The 13,193-nt window shown below is 40.7% G+C and overlaps 1 protein-coding gene and 1 long non-coding RNA gene across 5 annotated transcripts in view; one reads left to right on the plus strand and one right to left on the minus strand.

The window, feature by feature from the left end:
* Nucleotides 1-13,193, minus strand: part of LRMDA (leucine rich melanocyte differentiation associated) — a 1,135,663-nt gene that overhangs the window by 698,063 nt on the left and 424,407 nt on the right. The window lies entirely within an intron of this gene.
* Nucleotides 1-13,193, plus strand: part of LOC108529505 (uncharacterized) — a 30,843-nt gene that overhangs the window by 3,467 nt on the left and 14,183 nt on the right. Inside the window, exons 1-2 of one of the 2 annotated variants that reach the window (XR_001885548.1) lie at nucleotides 2,369-2,550; nucleotides 3,422-3,522. This is a non-coding gene — a long non-coding RNA (uncharacterized LOC108529505). Of the gene's footprint in view, nucleotides 1-2,368; nucleotides 2,551-3,421; nucleotides 3,523-13,193 lie in introns of those variants that run through there. The other variant, XR_001885549.1, reaches the window with a different exon arrangement.

Below are 13,193 nucleotides of genomic sequence, written 5' to 3' on the forward strand. Positions count from 1 at the left end.
ACTGATGTGTTTTTTGTCTTCTTCACTAAACCAGCAATGCCCAGAGGGAACAGCCTCACTTCTGTATAGTCTATACCTTGAAAAGTCTCACCAAAATTATCAGCGAGCAGTTCAGAGATGAGGTAGTAACCCCTGTCACTGTCCTATGCTTAACTGCCTGGCTAGGGTAACCACCACTATTCTATCTGTCTCTAGAACACACAAGCTGCTGGCCATGGTAAAGGGAATACTGGCAGCTACCCTGTGCATGTTACCGTTATCCAGGGGCTGGCTGATGGCTAAGTGATTGATATTGGCATGCAAGAGCTTCTCGGATGGTGTGGCCCTGAGACTAAATAATTACTCATGATTATATTCCCTGCCTATCTGCATGTGCACACACAGATGTGGCACTTGGATGGCCTTAGGCTCACTAAACTGAATTGATAGAAAAGATGGAAGCCAAAATGTAACTTGACTCGTTGTGCTTCTTTCCATTCATTCCAATGAGTGGAGCAGAGGACCTCAGCTTCTGTGACTTGTCCTCTGTCATTTAGTATATACTATTATATATTTGGGAGATATATATATTTCATAAACCTCAGCTCACTGGGTGGCTTTGATCTTCTGACAGCCCTGTTAAAAATGTTGCCAACAGTTTACAGCACAGTATTGTAGAAACAGCCCTACACTATGGAGCCATAATACCTAGGTCTCTTGAAACTTAATTCTGCCTTTTATTAGCACTATGACTTTAGGCAAGTCACTAAAATTCTTGGGCCTCAGTTTCCTTATTTGGGAAGTAGGGTCACTACTCCATGTTGGACCAAAATCACAGAGCTGCTATAAAGAATATCTGATATAACAAAAGAAATGTGCTTTTAAGTGTAACTCAGTATTTCTGTAACAATTCTTCCCCATTTTAAAATTTTATCCCATGTAGTTACACAGGTGTCTAGATGCCTGGCCCTTTTCTTTTTTTTTCTGAGAATGTGATGGTGCTGTTGAAAATTCCTCTTTAGCTATTTTTTTAAAGCTATTTTTCATCTTAGAGTCTTGGCCCATCACACCATATCCATTCTTCTGAAATCATCTTTCTAAAGTGTAAAATGCTATTGTCTTCTCTAACTCTTCTTGGCTATAAATGAGCTTGAAGCCGCTTCTTTCCCCCTACTTTTACCTAATTAACTTATCTTTATTGATCAGAATTAAGTCTAAGGCATATGTACCCTTCATTGAAGCCTCTTTCAATCTGCCACCTCTTGAATTCAAAGAGGTTTGCTGGGGGTGAGGGTGGGATTTGGTAAGTATAGGGATGAAGAAGAAGGGCTCAGGAAAGGACAGGTGTGGGCCTCTGGAACACTTCCATAAATGCCACCACCTGGAAAACAGAAATAAGAGAGGGCTGTTTTGTCCTAAGAAGTAGCACATTATTTGGCCATTCTACCCCTCCCTGGAACCTTCCTCCACCCAACCCCATATCAGACCTGATACTATATAGCGACAGGAAAGCCATGGATAGTCACAATTCTGCCACCTCTCCTTGCTGCTGTTCCCTGCTGATGACATTAGCTGGAAGACTGCCAGAGCTTAGAGAGAAAAACTAACCAAAATGATCATAAAGCCATTTGGAAATATACGAGTATGATCAACACACTAAATAATAATTATGTACATTTGTATTCCCTGCCAATCTTCATATACAGAGTATAAATGTAACCTGCTCCAAATGAATCACTTAGTTTTAAATACCTGAGAGTTATAGCCCTATGATTCTGACAAAGTAACCCACATATCTCGTACCTCAGGTTTATCACAAAGACATTGCCATGAATTGAAACCCCAAAGAACAAAGCCAGTTGGAATTTTAAAACACTGACTTCCAACTTCTCATTATGGGCTATATTCTTCTCAAATATTTCATCAAGCATTTTTCCTCTCTCCAGTTTAAATCTCAATCACTGAAAGGAATGATTCGAAGGCAATAATGTAGAAACAAAAGAGGAGATTAAATACAAATTAAGCTTTCATTTGTACTGTTTTTCCAGACTGAATTAAAGTGATTGAGCTAACTTTGGTGTAAAGTAAATTTTACAGCTGTTAGAAATGATAGAATGTAAATTGGATTATACTATTTAAATATTTTACAAATAATTGAAATGGCATTCTTAGAAGTTATGTTCCAATATTCCTGTTCAAACACAATAGATCATGCTGACCGGCTCTGGGTATTTATCTTTTCTTCTGCTTGATATTTCTTCCATTACCAAAATGAAACTCAAGGATATGCACCAAAAATAGGTCAGGGGCACCAGTTAAGGTGATGTGCATGCAAAAGCATGATGATACAATTTAACCTATTCAAATTAATTCATTCCAACAGATATTTATTGACTGCAGGGCATTGAGCAAGGTACTGGATTCAATGAGGGAGTAACCAGCCTTGCCCTGAATACACTTATTGTCTCTAAGAAGGAAAGAAGACAAGCCATATAAAATGATGCTACATAAAGCAGAATAATACAAATGCATGACAGACGTGTATTGCAGGAGAGGTGATGATTTAACAGGGTAGGTTGGGAAAAGCTTTATGAAAAAGATGGCATTTAAGCTTGGTCTTGAAGGAAGAATAGAATTTCTATAGGTAAACAGGCAAACACTGTAAGAAGCATGTATAAGAAGCAAAGGAGGAATAAATAGCTTCAATTCATGGGAATGAGAAAACATGTAACATGTTTGGAGAAGAGAGAATAGAAGAAATCATCCGGGTGTGGTGGCTCACGCCTGTAATCCCACCACTTTGGGAGGTTGAGGAGGGCGGATCACGAGGTCAGGAGTTCAAGACAACCCTGGCCAATATAGTGAAACCCCGTCTCTACTAAAAATACAAAAAAAAATTAACCGGGCATGGTGGCGCACGACTGTAGTTCCAGCTACTCGAGAGGCTGAGGCAGGAGAATCACTTGAACCCAGGAGGTGGAGGTTGCAATCATACCACTGCACTCCAGCCTGGGGTACAGAGTGAGACTCCATCGTCTCAAAAATTTACAAAAGAGAGAGAGAGAAAAAAAAAAATAGAACAAATCAGAAGGCACTAAAATGTCTAGAAACATAATGAGATGTTCTCTCAGTCTTTCAACCAACATTTATTGAGGAACCATGTACCCATAAGATCTGTGGGGAAATATAAAAAAAAAAAGCAACATTGCTTTTCTCAAGGAATTTATATTTTAGGAGTTAAGACATGTAAAAAAATACAAAGTAGAAATTTAAAAGTACCATACAGTGGTAGAGATAGGGTGCTTTGTCAAGTTAGTAGAGGTGAAGATCACTACTAAGCAATGAGGAGGAGGAAAGCCTCAATGGATGCATGTGTGAAGATGAATACGTTCGATTCACTCATTCATTAATTTGCTCACTAAAAATATACATTTGCCTTCAGTTTCCTCAGATCTTGGACATTCAGCAAATGGAGAAACAAAGATGAATAAGACACAGTCTCTGCCCTTAAGGAACCTGGTTTGATGAAAACAAAGGGTAAAGGTGAGTAGGGGAAAATAAAATTAGTAAGACAAGCAGATATCAAACAAACCCAGGGAGTCTAGGGTTTTAGAACACAATCAGTCCGATATTGGGGAGCTTGTGAAGCCACTGAAGATGTCTGGGCAGAAGCTTTTAGAAGACTGGTCTGTGTCTTGGTTTGAATGCTCCTGAAAGAGAGCATTGAGAAGAAAACTGAGAAGAGAACACGGGGGCAAGAAGTTTATTTGGGAGATGACCCAAAAGAGCAGGAGAGAGACGGGAGGAGGAAAATCCAACATCAGGGTGCATTATCAAGGTTGGTGCTCTTGGCAATGGGCATGACTCCTTCTCCAGTAGGTCCAACAAGCATACGGAGGCCTCCCAGAACTGCCTGCGTGAAGGGTAAGAGGCTGAGCAGCAATCCATCAGCTTCAGTCCCCCATCAATTGCAGGTTACCCCGATGGGGGCACTGGCTCAATTGCACTTGCAGGCTACACTGAACTTACGCACAGGCTCATTTGGCTCCTGGGAAGGTCCTGGAGCAGAATGAAGAAAGACTCTTGCAGTAACTTGTGAGACACCATCAGCAAGAATCTGAGCTCATGTGAAACTGTGCATGGGAGCTGTCACTGAAACCAGAGGTGAGCCAAGGAGATGTGATGGGGCCCCTAAAGTGTCCACTAGAGTTAGGTGGTAGCCTGAATGTAGGGCAGGGAAGAAGGGGAACAGCTAGGGGAAATGGTCATTGGCTAGCCTGGGAAAGAGAAAGATAAGGAAGAGCTGAAGGAGTGGTGGGACTGGGGAGATGGGAATGGATGCTGAAAATATCCTCACGGATTAAGCAACTGATAAACTATTTGGAGGTGAGGAGATACATCACAGATAACTGAGATTCTAAACCTTATGACAACCGAGAGCAACAGGGTGTCGGGGCCAAAGAGAAGTGAACATGAGAAGAGCAGCAAAGAGAAGATGATGCCCCGGAGAAAGAAAGTGGGACTAGAGCTTGGGAGACAGGGAACTGGAAATCATCAGCATGGAGACAGGAGTAAATGTCACAATTTTGCTACAAGCATTCTATAAGAAGGGGAGAAATTGCTGAAGATGAGACACAAAGAAACAGTGAATGGGGAGAGTAGACAAAGGATGAGGCAGAAAAGAGAGATCACAAGATCTAAGCAGACAGAACAGAGAATTTCAGAAGTAGAAGCTGGTCAACAGCGGGAAGTGCTGCAGAGAGGATGGAATGATTAAGACCTAGAAGCGCCCACTAGATGCAGTGACTGAGAAGTCGTGGGAGAGCTCCAAAGGACATATTCCAGTAGAGACGGGCTTGTTCCAGAATCCGGCCAACAAAGGTCTAAGGAATAAGGGAAAGAGTCAGCCTTTTGCAATGGGGTTTCCTCATCTGAATCATAGAATGTGATTCCCGTGACTCACTTCTCAATTCTCCCAAATGTCGTACATAACACATATGTTTCTAAATGCAAAGAAGTTAATTCATTATACACAATCAATGCCTTTTTCTACAAAGAGCCATCTGGTCTCTGCAGCAACTACTCCACTCTGCTTCTGTAGTGCCAAAGTAGTCATAGGCAATACCAAAATGAATGGGCCCAGCAGTGTTCCAATAAAATTTTATTTGTGGACACTGAAATCTGAATTTTATCTATTTTTCATATGTCAAGAATTATGCTTATTTTTTTTTCAACCTTTAAAAAATACATAAACCATTCTTAGCCCACAAGCCCTACAAAAGCAGATGGTGGCCACATCTGGCTTTCAGGTGACAGTTTGTCGCTTCCTTAGGACGTCAGAGCTTAGTTATCACCCAGAGCCCCAGGTGAGAAAGGCTGGTTCATATAAATGAAGCAGCAAGAGGGGAGAGGACAATGGTGTAAGGGACAGTTAGGATCAAGAATATGTTTAAGAGTAGAGAAAGCACATGGATTATGACAGATTCACAGGAAATTATCTTTGGAGAGGGAGAGTTGAAGACACATGAAAAAGAGGAGAGTGGTGGATCAAAGTCCTAGATGACAGAGAAGGAGACAGGACAGGAAAGTGAGCCTGGGTCAAGAAGAGGCAGAGAACTTCCCCTGAGATGGAAGGGGAGATGGGGAAGACAGGCAGGAACCAGATTACGGAGAACCTAAAAGCCAACCCGAAGAGTTCACACTTCATTAGGTGAGCAATGAGAAGCTACAGAAAGTGTTTAGGCTGAAAAGCACAGCCCAAGAATCAGTAATGCAGTTAGTTTTCCCACCACAGACTGAATAAATAAGCAAACACTCTGTGTATACATATTTACATAATGCAGGTATGACCGGAATAGAAGAAGCTGAAAATACATGATGACAGGCTCTCTTGCTCAAAAAGCTCCTCCACAAATGCATTCTGGGATGGAAAGACAAGACAAGCTAACATACTCAAAGACAGCTGGTTCGATATATCCATATAGAAATGTGCCCTCACTCTCAAGACAGAATATCGCATATGGCAGCAATATGGGCCTATATCAGGGTGGGGTTGGCCGTGGAGTGCAGCATGGTAACCAGAACAAGGCTCCAGTCTCAATTTCATTATTAACCATCTGCATGATGCCAAGACAGGCAAATTAGCTTCTCTGAGCCTCTGTTCCTCAGAGTCAAATGGGGATTAAAATGTTCCCTGTGCCTCAAAGACTTGTTACAGGATCAAAGAGTTAGTGGATGTGAAAATGTTTTAGGAGTGTAACAGGTGACATAGATGGAACACTGTCACAGAAAACCAGTTCTCTAGACCCCCATCCCTTCATATCTGAATCCTTCTCCCATTGGGCAGCAGTCGATTATTTCAGGGGCACTCACCTTAGCCAGAAGACATTTTGCTTGCCTTACTTGCGACCTCCTTTATTTGCCTTTACCCTTTTTCTTAAAACCTGTACATCTTTTGGAGGACAGGATGTCCTTTCTATAAGGTGTGTGCCAGGGGTGGGGTCAAGCCATTCACACATGACAGAGCTGCATGTGTTAAGGACCCTGGTGGAGAAATCCTGGTTGAGATGGCACTTCAGCCAGGCCTTGAAGGTGAGCCAGGATGGAGAGAGAGAGGAGGGCGAGGCTTTCTGAGGAGTGGGACAGCACAAACTGCATGTGATCCCTTCAGTTACACTAAGCATCTGGACACACTGGGAGAAATCGCCAAACAAGTGGGAGAGGCTCAGGAATGCCCAGCCAACATCAGAGTCTAAGAAAGTGAAAAAACAAGAATATCTTTTCCTTACACCATTCAAATTCTGATTTTGTTTTTGTAGCTGAAATACAAAAGACATAATACTTTAATATTAATAACAATCAGAGTTAGTAAGAATCTGCATTGGTGAAGCAGTACAAATAACCCCAAAGCCTTACATTCATATAATGACAATGTTTACTAAGCATTCTCCTATCTCTTGACTACTTGGACTATAGTATAGTCATGTAACACAGGCAGTTAAAATATAATTACCCCCATTCCATAAAAAGAAAAAGGGAACAGGAGCTCAGAGAGGTTAAGTGACTAACCTGAGGTTACACAGCTAGGAAGTATTAACGGAGGATTGGTGTGGGAACCTGAGCTGTCTGCCTCAGAGCCCAGCATCGTTTTCATTCCCACTCACTCTATCTCCTGGTTGAAATAGGCCATGAACTTAATCTTTAGGTTGTCCTCATCCTCCTACCAAGATGACAGCCAACACCTCACAATGACAAAAGGAAAATAACAAGACAGAGCAAATCATAGATCAGAGGTAAGCAAACTAAAGCTCATGTGCCCACTCTAGCCCACCATCTATTTTTGTACAGCCTGCAGGCTAAGGATAGTTTTTATATTTTTAAATAGTTAAAAAAATCAAAAGAGAAGTAATATTTTGTGATCTGGGGAATTATATGAAATTCAAATTTTGGTGTCCATAACACAGACATGCCCATTCATTTACAATGGACTATGGCCGCATTTACACTACAGCAGACTTGAACAGTTGCAACAGAGACTCTGTGTACCCCAAGCCAAAAACAGCTACTATTTGGCCCTTTAGAGAAAAAGTTTGCTGACTGCTTCCAAAGATTATAGGTCTGCAAATCACAGCAAGGACCAAACAAAGCACCTAGAAAGGGGAATCACAGGAGAAAATAGAGCCCTAAATCCTGAGTCCCCAGATTTTACATATCTTGCTTGTAAAAATGGGATTTTTAGGGATAAATTCTTAAAGTGTCAGTACCTTCCCACTGGGTGCTTTGGGATACCTTTGACAGTTTCACAACCAAAATAGCTTTCTCCAGTCACTTTAATTTCTCTCTAGCCCCTCACCCTTCCCTACTGTGCCTACATGGGTTGAACCTCATTGCTTCTAGAAATGAAGACACTCTGGTGTCAGCTGTAAAATCTGTATCTCATCCAGGCGCAGTGGCTTACGGCTGTAATCCCAGCACTTTGGGAGGCCGAGGCAGGCGGATCATGAGTTCAAGAGATTGAGATCATCCTGGCCAACATGTTGAAACCCCGTCTCTACTAAAAATACAAAAATTAGCTGTGCATGGTGGCACGTGCCTGTAGTTCCAGCTACTCAGGAGGCTGAGGCAGGAGAATCGCTTGAACCTAGAAGGCAGAGGTTGCAGTGAGCCAAGATCGTGCCACTGCACTCCAGCCTGGCAATAGAGTGAGACTCTGTCTCAAAAAAAAAAAAAAAAAAATGTATCTCCCTTCCTTAGACAAGTGGATATTTATTGACAGGGTGCAGGATAGAGAAAGAAAGGAGAGAGACTGCCTGTCCAGAAGGCAGTAACCTTGGTGGATATGCAATGTCACCAGCCCCAAACCATCATTCTCGCAGATGTACAGCATATTATTTAAAGGGAAACAAATATCAGCCACTGAATGTCACGGCAAGGACACATCTTCTGCCTCTTAACTAAACTTATCAGAGCTGCAGTTTAATACGGTTCCTTTTTCATCCTCCCCTCAAATTCATCTTCCCAGGCAGCTCTTGACACCACCAGCAAACAGTCAAGACGAAGATTTAGTGACGTTAGCTTCAAACAGATCTAGATTTATTGACATGTGGGCTGGCTTTCTCAGGAGCTGCAGTACACAGGATTAATTTTAACTGTTGCTTAATGTTCAGCACTGCTTTGCAAATACCCAAATGTCTGGCCGTTCCTGGGTGAGGTCAGTTTTCACCAGAAACAAGATCCTCAGCAGTGGCTTACACTTTCTCTAATCAGGTTGGCCAGGTTAATTGACGTACTCTGTTTCTTAATAAGAGGGCAGAACCTGAGCAAACTTCCTGCCCGAACCCCTTCGCTTCTCATGCCCTCTCAGCTGCCCATGCCTCTCTCTGAAATCAGCAAAGAAGCAGCAAAACCAACAAGCAATCTTCATTGCTACCAAAGCTTTACATCTTGTTGTTTGCAAGCTCCCCACAAGACTACAGGTACTTCAATGTCTGAAGCCAGGGAAAGGCAGCAGCCAGCCAGTCCCTTTACAGGCTGTGTATTCCAGAGTTGCAGGCCACAAAGCTGAGTGTTGCCCATCTCCCACAAACATCTTTGATGAGCCCACTTGCTGTGCCACAATTCTGTGCTGTGTGGAGCAGAAGTGGCTCATGGAGCCATGGATGGCCACTGGTCGCAGAAAAGCAAAATCTCCCTCTCTAGCCTTTCCATCCTGACCCCTCACTGCCCATATGACTGGTCACACCAGGGTCCAGGGTTACCCAAGAAGGGGAGCAGCCTGGGCTGCAACAGCAATGACGAGGGGAAAAAACTGGATAGAAGAGAAGAAATAAAATCTCTGTCAATCCTTTTCTAACACTAGACTAAAGAACAAATTTGCAGAGCTCCGTTAAAAGATTAACTGCTAAATGAAAAAGAGCTACTAGATGTAAATTTAAAAGTCCAAAAACACCCAAGAGGCATGACTATAATTATTGCTGAGGGAAGCTCTTTAGGACTAAAAATACATTTCCATTAACAATCAAAATTAGTTTTCATTGCTTTTTTCTTGAGCTTTCAGTGAATAACCTTTGATGGTAGTACATGATAATGATTCATTAGAAAAAGTGAATTTGTATTTCAGAAGTATATAGCAAAAAAAAATTAGCCAAGAAATTATTCCTCCATATAAGTCAAATGGCAGGAGAAGGGAACATTTTTAGAGTGAGTAATGGCTTCCTATAAAAGCTAACCCAGACGGCAGGTACCCACTTGAATATCATTGGACAACAGAGCTGACAAACAAATTTTTTCTAAACCTCCAGTGATTCAGAAGAACTGGTAGGGTAAGATAACATCTTTTCTTTAAATTCTGGCTAAAATGTACAAGGAAAACACATCATATCACCTCAAGAATTCCATAGATTTTAATCTCCATAGAAGTGTGTCTAAAATAATACATGTAAAGAACCAGTGAGTCATGATTTTTTTCATATTTTTTGAGATATATTTGCATAATGAAATGCACAGACCTTAAGTATACAATGTGATCAGTTTTGACAAGTGCATATACCCATAGAACCACCTCCATTCAGATCTAGAACATTTCTAACTTGCCACCATCCCACAAAGTTATCTTGTGGCTCTCTCTAGAACAAACTACTATTCTGCTTTCTATTACCCCAGATTAGTTCTCAAGTGTCATATAAATGGAATCATATAGTAAATACTCTTGTGTATGACTTATTTCACCCAGCATGTTTTTGAGATTCAATTTTGATTAATTCATTTAAAACTTAGCTATGTAAAAATTTTCAGAGGCCAAATGATTTGGAGGGAAAACTGACAAGCAACAGCACTTTCAGGTAGTGGGTAAAAGAAAGAGGAGGAAAAACCCAGGTTTTTCTAGAGACATTTTAAGCAAGGAAGAAAAAATTGGAGATTTTTTTTATGTCATAAATCATCCTGAAAGGCTCTGGAAATCCTGTGATGATCTCTAATTCACTCACCTATCACAAGGAGGTGTGATATAATGGCAAGCTGTACATAATTCATAATTCTAAACCTAATTATGATGAGTGGCCTAGAAATTTGATTAAAAATCATTAATTCTGCTACAGAACCTCAAAACAAAAATGAATATATAGAAAGGATAAAACTGTTTTGCTAGATGGATTATTCTTTGAAAATCTGAAGCAAGATGATAAAAGTAAATTATTTCAAAGAATCACTGCCAAATTGTAAAGTGTAGAAAGCAAATGCTGAGTTACTAACACTAGAGCAGAAAGTGTAGCTTCCATTAAATGATGGAGATAAAATACAGTCTTGCACCCAATGCACAAACAATAAGGAAATTACAAGGGAAGGCCTTGTTTTTTTCCTAAGGATATGGTCAACTAATATTATATTATAAATCATATTAATGGCACATAGGTTGAATCAAAGGGTAAAACTCCTTGGAACTAAGAATCCAGGGAGCTTGAGGTTCCCCTAGGCCTCTGTGTCTTGGGAAATGTTAGGACTCGCACTCAGGGGAACAGAAGGTTACAGAGCTGAACCTGCATCATGTCCCATAGGTTCATATAGCACGTCCTGCTTCCTTCAGTCTTTTCATATCTATTATATCATCTCATCTTTGCAACAACTTTGTTAGGTGGTATTATTAGAAGTTCCCTAACATTTACTGTAGACTTTTAGAGTATTGAAAATAACACTGCACATATTATTTCATCCGGTTCTCAAGATAACCTTAAAAGTAGATAGAAACCTTGCCCCGTTAATAGTTAAGTCTTTTGCCAAGGTAGTACGGTTATGCAGTAGCAGGCCTGAGGCTGTAAGTTGTCTACTGACTTCTAATTCACTGTTCACATCGCTACCATCTCATGCTGCAGAGAAGTAACATTAAACCCACACGATAGATGAGAAGACTGAGGCAAAGCTTCAAATCCTTAGAAGCTAGCTAATGGCAGGCCTGAAATTTAAAAACATTAAAAAATAATATATGGGAAAAATCAATTTTCAGGACTATTCTTCAGCCCTCAATGAAGCCTTTTCTTGTCTAGAAGATACCCAAGCACCTTCTGTGTCCTTACTCTGCTGAATTAAAACTAAAGTCAAGTTTCCCATCTAAAGGTAGCTGAGCCTTCCCTCTCTACCTAGCTTGCCACCTACTTATTGGAGTTGTAATAACTTGCATTTCATAATTTCCAGTGTCCAGTACATTCTAAGCATTTACCAATGTTGTTCATTTTACTAAGGTTGTCTTCTCACAACAAACTTATGAGGTAGTATAAATATCATCCCCATTTTACAGGTGAGGAAACTGAAGCACTGAGAGGTAAATACCTTGACCCAGGCCACGCAGCCGGTAGGCAGTACAGCTAGGACCTGAGCCCAGGTAGTGTGGCTCCAAAGTCTGCACTGTTTACCACCAAGCTGTAAGAAACGTGCTCATCCACAGAACACCAGATCATCCCCAAATTCTCTACTCCAAATGGCATGAGGGTGCCAATGAATGCTCCACCATCTAAAATATAGATACAGTATATATTTTTTATTTCAGAGAGTGGGCTTATACTTATATGTGCAGACAGATTAAATAAATCTTGATTACAACAGTAAACATGTAAATTCTGATCAATAACTACTTGCCTTCCCCTCCCCCCAATGCTAACAGCTGCAATAAAGCTTTAACTGTAAAGCGATGCACAACCAGCCATAAAAGTATGTAAAATAAATGAGGATAACATAATGAGGGAATCCAACATTCATCTCATAAATATAACATAACGACCACAACTAAAATGTCAGAGAATCTAATAAATCAATATGGTGGGACAGAGCTATCTTTATGTTCAGAATACATAAAAGATATATTTACATGCAGGGCTTTTTTTTTTTTTTATAAGCCAGGACCAAACAAAAAGAATTATAAGAAACTTAACCCTTTGTTTACATAGATGCCCTGGTTTGATGATGAATTTTCAACACTCCATTGGGTTTTCCCACATTGTTTCATGGTAAGAAATGGACTGTCCTCTAAGGCTGTAGACACCATGCTAATATGCAAATGCCACTGGAAGTGAAGCGAACAGGAAAACATCCTGAGGGTACTTTGAAAGGATCAATTACAGCCCTGATTTAGAATACTTCTGATCATGGTGATTTCTGGAACTTCCAGCTCATTTTATTAGCGCCAACAAACCCTGGGAGGTTTAGTTATTTCCCTGTTAATGCACTAGCGATTGATGTGGATAAATCCCATAAATACTAATGAGGGTGACACAAGTAAATCTCCCCTGAATTAATGAGAAGAGAGTCTCCTGGACTGACCAACATATCGCCTAATGACTTGAAATGATGGATTTATAAATTCTTCCAGGTTCTCCATGCATGCAAGCTGCAGAAATAAACATCCTTTCTCAGTCACCTCCTCTCATGGCCTCCTCTGGATCGAGGGGACCTGATAGGAAGGGACTGTGCCCTAATGGGAAAACAGGTACTTCTTTCACTACCTTTTTCTTAATGAAATGGACATACCCCAAATGCAATGCTCCATCTTGAGACTGGACTAAATTTAGGAAGTAAATAAAAGTATCTCCTGATAAAGTAGCCTGAACCCAAGTCCAAAAACACCAACTTCTCAGATATGAAAAATCATTTCATGCTCAAACATTAAACTAAGAGTGTGTGTGTGTGTGTGGTGTGTGTGTGTGTGTGTGTGTGTTAATCCAAGGTTT

This window comes from Rhinopithecus bieti, unplaced genomic scaffold (assembly GCF_001698545.2).
Source record: "Rhinopithecus bieti isolate Rb0 unplaced genomic scaffold, ASM169854v2 scaffold_6022, whole genome shotgun sequence".
Classification (NCBI taxonomy): domain Eukaryota; kingdom Metazoa; phylum Chordata; class Mammalia; order Primates; family Cercopithecidae; genus Rhinopithecus; species Rhinopithecus bieti.